The following is a 13,870-nucleotide window of genomic DNA, read 5'->3' on the forward strand; positions in this document are numbered from 1 at the left end:
GGCGGGCGCTGGTGACCTGGGGTCGTGCGGAGTGTTCTTTAACGTTTTTGTGATGTTTCAGTGGTTTACTAAGAGTTTATAAATACAAGGGAAAATCTACATTAAAATACAAATTTTAAATAAGGAAAATCACACATATGCTGCGGCAGGAAAGTAGACACCGAACGTGGCGACTCTAAGCCTCTGAGACTAAGAGCGAGCTAGCCTGGGATGTACAGAATAGATCTGGAGGGTCGTTACTAAGTAGGAGACCTCAGGCCACCGGGCAGTGCCTTGTTCTAGGGACAATGGGAAGGAGGACGAGGACCGACAGTCCAGACTAGCCCAAGCGCGCGGCTTTCCGGATGGGGAACTGGCCATCGCAGAGAGCGCACCCTGGGCCCCTTGTCCACAGGCTCGTTATCTAGTTAGTCATCCCTGCGCCCGGATTCTCTCCTTAAAGGTGAGCTACAGTACAGGGCTCGTGGGGGTTTGATCCACTGACCTCTCGCGCCCTAAGCGAAGCTCGTACCCCTAGGCCACCCAGCCGAGCTAAAAGCTGGCTTTCAATGCCTTTCAGCTCCTTCTGCACGTGCGCAGTCTCTCCGGGGCGGGAGGATGCTCAGTAGAGGGCGAGATCCAAGTGGGAGAGGGAGCGCGGACAAAAACTGACATTCCGGGGCCGGATACAGGCCAGGATGGGGCCATAGGATGTGCAGGAACCTCGGGGAGGTGACTAAGAGACTCGGCTAAGTCCGGCAAAGAGTGGGGCCTGTCAGCCCCGGTGGCCTAATGGATAAGGCATTGGCCTCCTAAGCCAGGGATTGTGGGTTCGAGTCCCACCCGGGGTACAGGAAGTAGCGTTTTAGACCCTTCACCAGGAAAAAGAACGTGGCACACCCTACCTCCTCCAGGTGCAGAACCAACCCAGTTAAGGAGCTCTGCTCTGCTCTCAACACAGCTGTAATTAGCAGTCAAGTATTATCTTCAGATAAGGTGCGTACCTTTCCAGCTATCAAAAAAGAGTGCTCGAAGTTTTTACACTATTTTAGGAACCACCCATTCTACTTGAAATAAAGAAATAATTGTTTACCTTTCTATGTGTGTTAATTGTATTGCGGGTACCTATATTTTTTAGAAAATCCTTACTTTTTATAAGCACACACTATTATTTAGAGATTAAATTACAGGACAACTGGTTGCTTTAAAATCAATGGGCCGCATGGATGTAAAGGTCCAAACTCATTCAGGAGTAGATGTGGTGTAACGGGGGACATGAGGGCACATTATACTATTTTCTCTGTCTTCATGCACATTTGAAATAGTCCATGGTATTCTTTTTTAAAAATCTAGGCAATACATGACTTCATCCTAGAGGTAAAAATTTCCCAAACTACAGGACATGGTATAAAGTAAAACCAGAAGCTTCCCATTCCATATGCCCCCCAGGGGACGACTGCTGGAGTTTTGTCATATATACAAAAAACATGGTTCTCTTTTGCCTTTAAAACCCATGAATGAGACTCTCCTGTTCTTCCAGCTGCGGTCTGGCTTCTCCCACTTCCTCAAACATCCTGGACCCCATCATCCCCACTGCTGTCAGGGACCTCATCTCGATGGCATTATCTTCCACATTCATACGCCGCTGCAGAGGATGGCCACCGCAGAGCTATGTAAGGATGCTGGCGCTGCCCTGGACAATTTTTTCTGGATGCCTTAGTAAAGAGTGTGTCCTCCGGGCCTTCTCAGTGGGGTGGTTGGGTGTGCACATCATACACGATAGACTCACGCCGACATTTCTAGCGCTTGAAATCTTTGGGTTGTTCCTTCCTCTACATGATGCTAGGGACGTTCTGGCATCTCACTCTTATTAAACTAGGCCACCAATGAGTTCAGTTTTCAGCGAACCAACCCAGAAATGTGGTAGGGCCATGTTCAACTGCACGAGAAAACATTAAACACAGGCTTTTTGGAAAGTGCACCCAGATTGATAAATTCAGCAGATACAAAAATCATATCCCATCCTCCTTATGCTAACATTATAACCCCACTCCCACACGTATCCCCCAGGTTTCTCCTAGCATAAAATATCAAAACTTACTCATTTTTTTTTTTTTTAGTATAAGCTGCCTCCTCTAAGGTCAGCCTTTGCCTTTGTACTTGCTTCCTGCAGCATGCTGAGGTCTGCCCCTAGCACCTCGAGTGCTAACAAGGGGTGGTGGGTGTAGGTTTTGGGGAGAGCTGGCATCCCCTTGCAAGACAACTGCTCCAGGTGAGATTATTACAGGATAGTCACACCAAGGAAGGCTAATTTCTGTAGATACCAGAGGACAGATTTTCTTTCTTTTTCTTTCTTTCTTTCTTTCTTTCTTTCTTTCTTTCTTTCTTTCTTTCTCTTTCTTTCTTTCTTCCTTCCTTCCTTCCTTCCTTCTTTCCTTTCTTCCTTCCTTCCTTCCTTTTCTTTCTTTCTTTCTTTCTCTCTCTCTCTCTCTTTCTTTCCTTCTTTCTCATCTCTCTCTATTTTCTTTCTTTCTTCTTTCCAGTCAAATTTAGCAGTGGGGGGTTGTATACCAACTTTATTGACAGCAATGTTAATAAGTTCTGATAACCTGCTACTATCAGAGCAGCCTACAGGCTGCTTTTGATGGCAAGAGAAGCTGAAAGTGACTCCGATTCAAGATTCTCAACTTTGTCTGAGTCCACCCTGATGTCCTCAAGCCTTTGTCTCACTTCTTCCTATTCAATGCTTTATCTTGCACATGAAAGATTTCCTGAGGCTGTGAATTCAATTTACACTGACATTCCACGACATGCATAATTAAATTATGTGTTTGATTTTTAGCCACAGTAGCCCTGTGGCTATAAGATTATTTTATGATTGCCACAAAATGTCTCTGGGTCTCTGGATGTGACTGAGGCTAAAAACTTAAAGGCTTGACCTTGTCATTTTCTTTCTGTAAGCAAACAAGTGTCTTCAGAAGAATCCTTTCCATGCCATGGGCTGACGAAAGCCCATGTAGTCATCTGCACTGCAACAGTCAAATGCAGCAGCCACTGGTCCCTGGGGCCAGTCGCTTCAGTCCACACTTCCTCATAACCACCCTGGTCATGCATTGCTGCATCTTGATGCCCTTGCATGCTCTAGCATCTCATGTTCTCTTGGCAAGGAGCTCAGCGCTGCATTCAAGCTCAAATCTGTAACCAAACCACGGTCCAACCAGCAGTCAGAAAAACCATCGGCTATTTTAATTGAACTTTTAATATGAAAATTATTAAATAAGTACAAAGAATTGTTAACAAGGCAGTTGAAAAGGCAGAAAGCAGCTACCACCGATAGGGCTGGGGACGAGGCTGGTTCTGGGGGTATTGGACAAACTTCAGAGCGGATTCAGCTGCGATTTCTGGAATGAACTGTTGCTACAGTGGATAAAAAAGTGAGGCTGGGGGAGACTACAGAAACCAGAAACAAACAGGAAGTAGCAAGTCCGTTCTTCCTCCAGGGACTCCTCTTGGCAAAGCCTAACAGACATCAAGCTGGCGAGAAGCCCACGATCAGCAATTTTCTTTCTACTTTAGAAAGGAGGGAGGGGTGGGGACAGTGTTGGGAGAAGCGAGAGTCGTGGTGTGGAGAGGGAGCACCCCCGAATCCAGATGGGGGTCCCACGTAGGTCCCTGCTCCGGAGTGAAAATCCACTTCCAGTCGTCCCTTTTCCTCTTTGCTCAGGCGGTAGAGCTGAGACTCCTGCTAAGCAGTGGATTCCAGCTCTCGGTGGGGCGACACTGCTCGACTGGGCTGGAGAGCTACTGCCCCGGTCGCGGGGATTTCAAGGAAGTCTCTAGAAGGGGAACCCCTCTCAGGACAAGTATTCTGCAGAGAGGATCCCGAATGCTCTGTGTACGTTTATGGAACTTTCACATACATGTAACCTTTATGAGGCAAAACTGGAGGCTGGCTCGTCGCCGGAAGTGTTCCTTAACCACCAGCAAACTTGGCTTTTTCTTTTATTTATCGTTGATTTTAATTTCCCCGTGCTTCATTTTAGTTTCGTTGGTAATTCTACCTCCTTGCTTTTTCCTCGTTTAGTGAATTTGTAAAGCGCTTAGTGGTTAGGGTTTCAAAACACAGCTGCGCCCAACGTGGGGCTCGAACCCACGACCCTGAGATTAAGAGTCTCATGCTCTACCGACTGAGCTAGCCGGGCGGTCGTGGCATCGCACTTATCAATAGATAGTGGAAGTTCTCCAGAACTCTGCTGTCCTAAAACTGGTGGGACTAGATCCTGGATCCTAGACGCGCTGTATCTGGGTCCTGGAGGCCTGAGCTCGTGGGTCCCTTCCGCGTGGAGCGAGGGCGCCGCCAGGCCCCTCCGTGTCTGCTGTCGGTCGCTGGGTGTGTGTGACCCCTGAAGCTCCCGGGAGCGGGAAGTCCCAAGAACATGGCGATGAATGTCATTCGGTGTGGTGCTGGATTAGAGTGTGAGGCTCCGGGGTCAAATCGCGACGATCCCTCATTTTAAACTCTCATCGCCCTTCAGGGCTGGCAGCGGGGCCTCGCGGCGGGTTCAAGCCGGGGACACCGTCCTCCTTCCCAGCGTCCTAAGATACCGGATCCCCGGCCAGTGGAAGAGGGAAGAAACGTCTGGAGTGTTCGTACTGACGCCCGTTTGGGAAGAAATTCACTCTGAGCCCAGCTCTGACCCCTGTATCGGGGTCCCAGAGCTGCGAGGGTCTTTCGAGCCCAACTGAGGCCAAGAGGCGGCTTAGTCGAGGACGCGGGACGCGGGGGTTGTGCGGGGCCCGGGAGGCCTACCTGGGCTGCTCCAGGCTCGCCCCGGCCAGCTGGGCGGCGGCCGAGTCTCATTCTCAGGTCCTGGACTTGGGTCCCATGTTGGGTGAAATTTCTGGGCTGGGGTTCACCAGGAGGGACCCCGCGCTCGCTCAGGCACACATACTCTTCCTCCCCCGAGGGCTGCCGCCCCTGTCACCGAGCCTCCTCTGGCAGCTGGGGCCGCTCGGACGAGCTCGGAGCGGCGTTTCCGGGCTGGGTGGCTCGGGGTGGGGGTCTGACCCCGCGGGGCTGGGCGGGGGCGTGCGGGGGCTCCCTGTCCCGGCCGGCACGTGCGCCAGCTTCCCGGAGGCGAAATCAAAACCTCCCCGCTCCCCGCCCGCGCGCCTCCCGGGTGGCCCGAGGCCGCGTGCAGACTCCAAGGACACGTGTCACAGGCCCTTCTCCAGTGACACACGTCAGAGGGTCTCCGCGGCGGCTCGTTTGTCTAGGAGTTTGATTCTCGCTTTGGGTGCGAGAGGTCCCGGGTCGGAATCCCGGACGAGCCCGCTTTTTTCGGACACCCTCCTTCTCTGACGGTGAGGGTTGCGCAGCTTGACGGAGTCTTGGGTGGCGGGAACCCGATCCCGCCGCCCGCCCCCATCCCGCCAGCCGTCCGTGCCACTCTCTTTGAGCAGTGGCACGCAGGTCGGGAGGCTCCTCCTGGCCTGAGGCTCCGCCTGCAGAGTTCTGGGTGCGCCCGAGGCCTGGCGCTGGGGCAACGGGGCGTCGGACCCTGGACTCAGACCCGAGAGGAGGGCGAACCCCTCCCGCGCCACGCCAGTCTCCGCGGACGTGAGATCGGTCTGTGCCACGTGCCAGGCTACCGCAGGATCCGGGTGACGATGGAACTTTGGACGTGTGGTTTTCTTTTGAGTGTGAAAGGTCATACGTTCAAATTGTGGAAAAGCCTCTGTTTTCAGACGTCTTTTTCCCTGAGGGGCTGTCAGAGGCGCCTTCCACGAGCAAGGGAAGGGAAGCCAAAGCGGGTACTGAAGGTGGGGAGGCTCTATACCCTCAGGGTCGGGGCACTAAGGGCATGGTGTCACCGTGAAAGTCCAGGGGACTGCGCTCCAGGCACTGGTCACTTCTCCATGCTGGAAGAACTGTAGCGTTTTAATAGGTGTTATTATTCCGGTATGGCAGGGCCACCAGATTAGGAGATGACTGCCATTGAGAAGATAGTTTGTCATTCACGGTTCCCAGGAGGAGGGAGCACGCCAGGCGTGGATGGTCATATGGTGAAGCACCAGGGTCGGTGTGTGTGTGCGTAAGTAGGCAAGAGCCTGGATTGTGGGTTTCATACAGGGAACAGATGAGGCAGTGTAAGCAGGTTTAGGATCGGCTAGTTTGAATAATTTCAGCGAGCTGGGGGCATAGGGTGGCCCTGGTTGTTTGGTACCCAGCCCTGGGGTGAGCAGGGCAGGTAGCGTTGCCTGCCATGTGAGCTGGATAAAGGAGGTGGCTGGGGGCTGTGGACTCTGGATCGGTTGGTTTGCATTTGAAATGTGCCATCTTGAAGGAGTCGTTTCCTATCTGTAGGAATTGGCTAACTCTGAGAGGGGCAGTGCCTCCAAGGTCAGCAATGTCCCATATGTCAAAGCATCAATATACAGAAAATAAAAGACAAGGTTAAAATAGGCAGGGACTGAGGGCTTTGGTGGAAATTGTGGGGCCTCCCAAGCTAGGAAGTGTTACTGGATCTGAACCCCAGAGTCACACCTGCCCCAGATCACTGCCCCCACCAGGTGAGCTGAGGGTGCGTCCAGAACTCCCCGGCAAGTGAGGATCCAGAGCTGTGGGGCCTCCTGTCTCACCTAAACTGGCCTGAGTTCCTCTTCTCAAGCCTGGGCCATGTGTGCCAATGCCCCGTTCATGCCTCCAGACTCTTGAGCCCCTACATGGAGCTGGGTCTCTTGCAGAGAACCCCGGGGGCCACTAGATTGCCTGGAGAGGCCTCTCCGACCCTGTGGCCCAGGTAACCTGGCACCGCAGCAGGCGCTTTGTTCTTCTGTGGCCAGAACATTTAAGACTCCTGTTCCTTAAGGGGAAACCCCTGTGGGCTCCACCAGCAGGATAGTTCCTCGTTAAAGTCCTCCTGGGAGTCAGTGGCGTTTGTCCCTCAGGCCTGCCCTGGCCCCCTCTGCACTTCTGCATCAGCCCAGCCACCATTCATGTTCCACAGAATGGAAAGCCCACAAATGCCACTCCGTGGAGGAAGGTCCCTGGGAGGAGACCTTATTCTCTCTTCAGCTTAAATCCCAGAGGAACCAAAGTTTGCTTTTCTGGTCATTTTAGGGCATGGGTGGAGCTTCCAGCAGACCTGGGATGGGGTCTGGGCCTGTGGGTTCGGATTGGAGACAGGCCCAGTGTGCAGTGAACCAGATCCGAGCTGAGCCTGAATGGCCAGATCTGGCCTGGGCACTGGGGCCAGGTGTCCAGCGTGCTCAGTGGACAGACGCACCTGGGTTCCAGTCACTGGTGTTTCCCAGGATGGCTCTGTGAATTTCCTCAACACGCTCCCCATCCTTTGGCTGCTTCTTAATCTCCCTCTCCTGCCCCAGACCCATCCGGCTCCTGCCTGCGCTTGCATCAAGGCTTGGGCTCCGGAGGGAGCTGCAGGGACGCGTAGGGCCCCTCCTTCTGCTGGGGGTCCAGGGCTGAGTAGCCTTGGAGGTGGAGGCCCCAGGTCCTGAAGCAGCCCTGATTGTCAGGGCTCAGAGGGGACTGCCATGGTGTGTCCCTCCAGTATGTGGGTGGGAGGGGGCTGCGGTTCCCAGAGCAATGGGAGCCCGCGACGGCCTGGGAGAAGTCCAAGTCCGGCTCTCAGCTGCACTCTGCAACCCTCAGCGCGGGGTCGGAAGGAGGACCGGCGGGCGCTTCGGGAGCTGGTGGTCTCAGTTCTCCAGCGGCGGAGGGGAGAGCGGGACACTAAAAAACCCAGGCCAGGGACTTTCCGACTTGGAGTCGTAGAGTGTGACAATGATGACGCTCCCCCTGCTTCTCCTTCCCATGGGGACCAGAATCAAATCTTTTCCTGACAAACTCTGGGAAAGGGGGACCGTTTGGTCCAGAAAACCAGGACCAATTCAAACTAGCAAGGGCGGAGTCAGGTTGCACTCACCAAAGTCGACAAAGAGCTAGTATGCAGGGTGGCTCGTTGGTCTAGGAGTATGATTCTCGCTTAGGGTGCGAGAGGTCCCGGGTTCAAATCCCGGACGAGCCCAAGTTTTAACAGGACCAGCAACGCTTGGCTGCGTTGTATTCCCGGGGCTCCCGCGCCGCGAGCGACAAAGGTTCCGAACGTTCGACCTCACTAGGGGAACCTTCCTCCTTTCGGGGGGATTCTCCGCCCTAAGGGCCGCCCCCGAATTGCTGAAAGCGGCAAGTAGGTCGATCCCCCATCCCCCATTCCCGAGTTCGGGGATGCTTGTGATCTGGGACTCCAGGCGCAACCCCCTCCCCCAAAGGAAAGTCCGTAGAGAAGTTTAGTCTTCTGCGACTGCGGACGGGCTGTCCTGCAGATGCAGGGCTAACAGCAGTGGCTCGCTCTGTTGACTAAACTAAAGGAAAAACTGTGGATTGCTTGTGCGAGTTCAAATCCCTGACGGACGTGTTGCTCAGAGAGAAAAGAAGCGGGTTCGGGATGCCGTGTAAGGAGAGATCTGGCTGGCTGGCGGCGCGCGGTGACAGGCTGCACCCGTGGCAGGAGCTTGCTGTCAAGGAACCAAAATGATCAGGCAGGTCAGGTCCTCCGAAAAGCTGGCGCGGCCGTGGCCAGCCTAGAGGCCTAGAGTTCTCCTCTGGGCACCGTGAGTGTCGAGACTGCCGGGAGACTCTGGACTTTGGGCCCATGCCCGGTGCCGCCGCGGGAAACTGGATTGGAAATCGCGGCGTCCTGAGAAGGTACAGACAGCAACGGGGCGGCGGCGGGAGAGCTAGAACAGTGCGGGGTGGAGGGTGGAGGCTCGGACGCACGGACAGACAGCGGCAGGGAGCTCCGCTGCGTGGACAGGACTCAGGGCCTAGTATCTGAAAATTCCCAGTGCATTTTTAAAAAAATAGATTTTATTTCTTGGAACAGTTTTAGGTTCACAGCAAAATACAGTGCAAAGTACAGAGTTCCATATACTCCTGTCCTCCACACAAGCACAGCCTCCCCCATTCCCACGTATTTTTAAAACCTATCTCCTTCCACTTTTTTTCTGACGTACTTCAAAGTACTTAAAGTATCACTTCGCTCACAAAAGCTTCTGCATATATCTCTACAAATAAAGGCTTTTCGTTTTTAAGTATCCACCATGCCATAGGCACATCCCACATTACGAGTAATTCTTCTGTATTCTCCGACCCGCAGTCCGTGCGCAGGCCCCGCTCCTGCCAGCCTCCGCTCTGCCCTGGGTTCCACTCAGGATGCGGGCCAGGTGGCACGCGACATCGTGGCGTTTGAAACGTCAGCAGATCCTCGGCAGCTTCTCCGAGGGGGCCCGACTCCAGAGTTTGGGGGTGGCGGGGAGCAGAGAATCCCTGGGTCCCATTCCCAGGCCCTCCGCCCACAGTCCGCTGGGAAGGCGCTTTGCTCCCCGCATTGTTTACCTGAAGTTCTTTCCTGTGATTGGGAGCGGGGCCAGGAAGGTGCGTGGCCGGCCCTCCCACACCCAGGGCGGGCCCGCAAGAACCGATCCGACCTCACCAGGGACCCTCACTGCCACCCCTGTGTCCTGGGAGACTGGAGCGGTGGCAGCGGGCAGGAGGCGGGCCGAGCAGTGGGTGCCCCGGGGTTCCGTCCTCAATCCACGGCCAGGTTGCAGGTTCCAGTAGCTCCGGATCGCCCAAAGAAGGGTTGAGGCAAAATAATTTTTAAAAACATTTTTTAGGGGTCCGGGCGCGGTGGTTTACGCCTGTAATCCCAGCATTCTGGGAAGTTGAGGCCGGAGGAACCCTTGAGGTGCGGAGTTCGAGATCCGTCTGGGCGATATACAGAGACAAGCCCTTGCTCCCCATTAAAAAAATATAGTCTCACAAGCACCAGATGCTCCGTTAGTTTCTTTAAGGTCGATTTTCTCTCTTTTCTTCAGATCGGGTACTTTCTGTCGTTCTATAATCTTCAAGTTTACTGATTCTTTTGTTTTCCCCGGTTCTGCTAAGTTTGTTACTTCGGTTTTGCATTTTTCAGTTCTAAACTTCCGGTTGGTTAGTCTTCATGTTTTCTTACTTTGTCGCCGAGACCGCCTGCTTTTTCATTTGTTTTGAGCTGGGTTTTAATTGCTCCTGAAGCATTTCTACGAAGGCCGCTTCACCACCATTATCGTTCCTGTCAGATGTTCCAACGTCTGCGTCGTAGTCTGTTGACTGTCCTTTCTCTTTCCAGTTAGGGTCTTCCAGGTTCCCAGTACGACCAGGCCTCCGGGACACGCCCAGGCTGCGAGCGGGAGGGCGCCGCCTACTGCCCCCGCGCGGAGAGGGACCGTCGGGCCAAGTCCTCGGCCCTAGTGAGACGCCGGAGAAATGCAGGGTGGTCGGGGGCCGCTACTGAGCGCTGGTCACGGGCCGAGGTGGCCGTCTAGTTCCTATTCGGATCTCAGGAAGGGAAAGGAGAGCAGAAACTGGGGCCCAAGGTCACAGGCCCGCTACGTCCTCTCTCCGCCGGCCCCGCGGGAAGGGCGTCCGGGCCCGCACTGCTACTTAACAGCAGAAGCCGGGCAGGCGGGGGCTGGTTTGTCCGCACCCCGCGGGCGGTGCCTGCGCAGAGGGAGCCCGCGCCCCGGCCTGCAGCGCCCTCTGGCGGCTCGGGAGGGGAAACCAGCCTGGCTGCGCAGGGTTCGCCGACGAGTGGGCAGGGTGCGGCGGCCCCCGGGCTGAGGCTGCGGCCCCTGGGCTGAGGTTGTGGCCCCCGGCGTCTGAGAACCTGAGGGTCCCAGCTTCCCAAACCGCCCAATCGGGACTCCCAACCTCCAACTCAAGACTCGGAGATTAGGGGTGGTCTGGCCCTTCCGACCGTGCTAGCAGGCTCGGCTAGGGCAGGGAGGCGGCGACACATCAGAGCCAAACAGCGCTCCCGCGGGAAGGAGGACCCCAAGCCCGCCCTGGCCCGGTGGTTCCTGCCCTGGGGTCGATCCTCAAGCCTCCCACTGGTTTTCCGGACCGGATGTTCGGACCTCGGCGGCTCCTAGCCTTTGAGGAAGGAGACGAAAGTTTGAGAACAACGGGAAAAGAACAGGATCTCTTGCACCCCAAGCGAGATCCGTACCCCTAAACCAACGAGCCAGCCCCAGAGGTCCTTGAATTTGCTTATTCCTGGTCCCCCTCACGCCCATTCCCCCAGCGTTGCAACAGTGTTCTCCTCGCCCAGCGGCCGCAGGAGGCTCCTGGGCGTCCGGTTCTCAGGCCCGGAGGGGAGGAATGGTTGTGTCGCCGTCTCTGCCGGCGCCAACTCCCAGGGGGCAGGCAGCTCTGGGCGTCCGCGAGGTCATTCTGCCTCTTCCAGTGCTGGGCCTGCATGGCCTCTCCACGCCCCCAAACTGAGGCCTCCAAACTGAGAGGAACTCGTGGGTCCTTCCTCGCCTCCCCTGCCCCAGACCCAGGGACTCTGGGAGGGAAGGGTCCTTGGATTCTTCCGTCCCGGCGAGCGGTCACATGGCGCAGCTGTAGCTCTGCTCCGCCTGGCAGCGAATTTGGGGTTGAAGAAGCGTGAGTGTGAGGTTTCGGGGTCAGGTGCAGTGGTCACCCCAGACGATCAGTGTGGCCTGGAGAGCGTGTGGCCTTTCCCGGGCCCTCCCTCAGGAGACTCCATCCCTGAGCCGGTGTCCTGGGCCACAGCCCCCAATTCTTCCAGCCCAGGAGACTTTGTCCTCCCCAGAGCTCTGCCGAGGGTCCCAGCCCCTCTTCTCCATGCATTCCAGTTCGGCCCCAAAATGTGCACAAAAGTTCGAGTCTCTAAACTCCTCCAGGCTTTCGCACACCTGAAGTGAGAAGAAGGCCCATGGACCAGCTCCTTTCTGTGTCCCCCCTTGTCCCTACTGCCTCGCAACCTTCCGCCACCCTGCCTCTGGCTCCATTTCCCATTCATCCCGCAAACGTTGTCTGCGCCCCAACTCTGGGCCAGGCGCTGTGCTGGGAACTTTGCAGGGACCAGACCCAGAACATCCGCCTGGGAGGAAATGACCTTTGAGCAGAGAGGGGCGCAAGAGCCCCTGGGTGGCTCCCAGTGGCCCAGTAAGCCTGCACCATCTCTCCGGAGCCGGACTCACTTTGCCCCTTTTAATGCAGCACCTGAATCTCCCCTTCTGAACAGGACAGGAAATATCACTTCAATGTGTGCCTGGCTAGCTCAGTCCATAGAGCATGAGACCCTTAATTTCAGGGTCGTGGGTTCAAGCCCCACGTTGAGTCTATCTTTTACTAGGGGTTTTCCCCTAGGGAAAAAGCACAAGCAGAGCTGTCTCCTGTTAAAAGAGAATAAAGTCTGAGAACCTGATTTCACCTGTTCTGGACCAGGGAGCCACTCGCAAAATCTTTCTCTGCTCAGCAACACTGTCCAGACTCCAGTCCCCATGGGTCTCCTTGTGGGAAAGTTTGACTCAGGCGTAGGGGGGATGGAGATCCCCAATGTTCAATAGTTTGGGAGCCCCAGCATCTGTTCTGTTCCCCTCATCCCCCAAGTTAGAGACCTCCAGTCCAGAGAGGTGGGTGCCAGATCCTCTCAGAGGAGCCCAGTGGAACCGAGGAAGCAAGTGTTTGGGGGCACACAGCATCTCCCAGGACCTCTGCCTGCAGGGGCAGCTTGGTGCTGCTGGCACCTGTGTGCAGAGTTCTGAGGCTGGTGATGGTGGCCTAGCAGTGCGAGAATGGGATGTTCAACAATAATGACAATAGACATAGCTAATGTTTATTAAGCTTACCATGCCTGACACTCTCCTGTTCTTTACATATCTTAATTCATTTAATCTCCACAATTGCTTATACCTTTATTATTGCATTTTCAGACAAAATTGAGGAGCTGAGTTGGGAACCCAGTCAATCTGGCCACAGAATATATGGTCCTAACCCAAGGAGGTTAGGGAAGGGAAGGGCTGCTCCAATTTGGTGTCCACATTCCTGGGGCAGTGAAGTTCACTTGGAATGGTTTATAATGAAAAGAAATGTATGCTTAAACGGCTCCTTGGGCATGCTCTTTGATTAGGATGCAGGGAATCGGGATCAAAATCCAGACCTGGCCTTCCAAGACAGTGACCCTGCAGCCCACTGGGGAAAGCGGCCTGCTTCTCATGTAAGGTGTAAGAGATCTCAGGTTCAAGTCCCGAATGAGCCAAAGTTTTTTCCTTCCAAAATCAGTAACATTCTAGGTTAGGTGCATGGTGTCTTCCATTCCAGCCTCAGCAGCAAACGCGTGGGGGTAAGGTGACCAGTGCCCTCCAGCTTTGCTGTAGGGCCAGAGGAGATTGAGTCCATGTCCTGGAGAACCTGTAGGTCCAGAGGAGGGATCTGCAGGGACAAGGGAAGCCAGCGTGAAGCCTCGAGCACTGCAGTTGCCCCTCGGTCCCCATCTGGTTTCCAGTTTTCTGATCTTGCCAAGGGCCTCTGGCTTTCCTCTCTCCAAATTCCCAGTCCAAGCAGGTGCTACATGCTGGCGCCACCACGATTGTGAGGCCTGGAGGCAGGAGCCTCAGGGCACAGGGCGGGGTGGGGGTGGCTATTCTGGCCCTGCCTGCAGTCAGCTTCTCTCAGGGTACGACCCACTCTGTCACTAGGGCGGGAGGCTGAAGGGGTGCTTGAAAATCTAACCTGATTGGAGGGGAATGTCCTGCTGCTCCCTCTATCTCGCTGGGGTTGTGGGATCCACTTATGTGAATAAATCTCACTAAAATTGTAAAGCAAAAACAGCAAGACGCACAATATTTATACCACCTGGCAAGGAAGTAGCAGAGACAGGAGGACCAGGCTCCAGTTCTGTTTGGCTCCAAAGTCCATGCACTTTCTGGTAATGTCAGTCACCAATTGTTAACCTTTTAGTCTATCCTGCTCCAAACACACATGCACACAGAGGATCATATTAAACACGCTGTT

At 54.9% G+C, this 13,870-nt stretch overlaps 3 non-coding genes across 3 annotated transcripts; 2 read left to right on the forward strand and 1 right to left on the reverse strand.

The window, feature by feature from the left end:
• Positions 1 to 757: 757 nt before the first annotated feature.
• TRNAR-CCU lies at positions 758 to 830 on the forward strand. The gene has a single exon. It is a non-coding gene; the product is annotated as a tRNA-Arg (tRNA).
• Positions 831 to 4,108: 3,278 nt separating this feature from the next.
• Positions 4,109 to 4,181, reverse strand: TRNAK-CUU. Its single transcript has one exon. It is a non-coding gene; the product is annotated as a tRNA-Lys (tRNA).
• A 3,777-nt stretch (positions 4,182 to 7,958) lies between these two features.
• On the forward strand, positions 7,959 to 8,030 carry TRNAP-AGG. The gene has a single exon. It is a non-coding gene; the product is annotated as a tRNA-Pro (tRNA).
• Positions 8,031 to 13,870: the final 5,840 nt, after the last annotated feature.

Source organism: Propithecus coquereli, unplaced genomic scaffold (genome assembly GCF_000956105.1).
Source record: "Propithecus coquereli isolate 6110/MARCELLA unplaced genomic scaffold, Pcoq_1.0 Scaffold27, whole genome shotgun sequence".
Taxonomy (NCBI): domain Eukaryota; kingdom Metazoa; phylum Chordata; class Mammalia; order Primates; family Indriidae; genus Propithecus; species Propithecus coquereli.